The following is a 271-nucleotide window of genomic DNA, read 5'->3' as shown; positions in this document are numbered from 1 at the left end:
TCAGATATGCAGATGACACCGCGCTTATGGCAGAAAGTGAAGAGGAACTCAAAAGCCTCTTGATGAAAGTGAAAGAGGAGAGTGAAAAAGTTGGCTTAAAGCTCAACACTCAGAAAACGAAGATCATGGCATCTGGTCCCATCAGTTCATGGGAAATAGATGGGGAAACAGTGGAAACAGTGGCTGACTTTATTTTGGGGGGCTCCAAAATCACTGCAGATGGTGACTGCAGCCATGAAATTAAAAGACGCTTACTCCTTGGAAGGAAAGT

At 44.3% G+C, this 271-nt stretch overlaps 1 protein-coding gene across 1 annotated transcript in view; it reads left to right on the top strand.

Annotated features, from left to right (window-relative positions):
* Positions 1 to 271, top strand: part of LOC104986912 (polycystic kidney disease and receptor for egg jelly-related protein-like) — a gene marked incomplete at its 3' end in the record, with an annotated part of 15,264 nt that overhangs the window by 10,336 nt on the left and 4,657 nt on the right. The window lies entirely within an intron of this gene.

The sequence above is a fragment of the Bison bison genome, unplaced genomic scaffold (genome assembly GCF_000754665.1).
Source record: "Bison bison bison isolate TAMUID 2011002044 unplaced genomic scaffold, Bison_UMD1.0 scf7180017864079, whole genome shotgun sequence".
Classification (NCBI taxonomy): domain Eukaryota; kingdom Metazoa; phylum Chordata; class Mammalia; order Artiodactyla; family Bovidae; genus Bison; species Bison bison.
The sequence above is the reverse complement of the archived record's forward strand: the minus strand, read 5'-3'. Positions and strand labels throughout refer to the sequence as shown.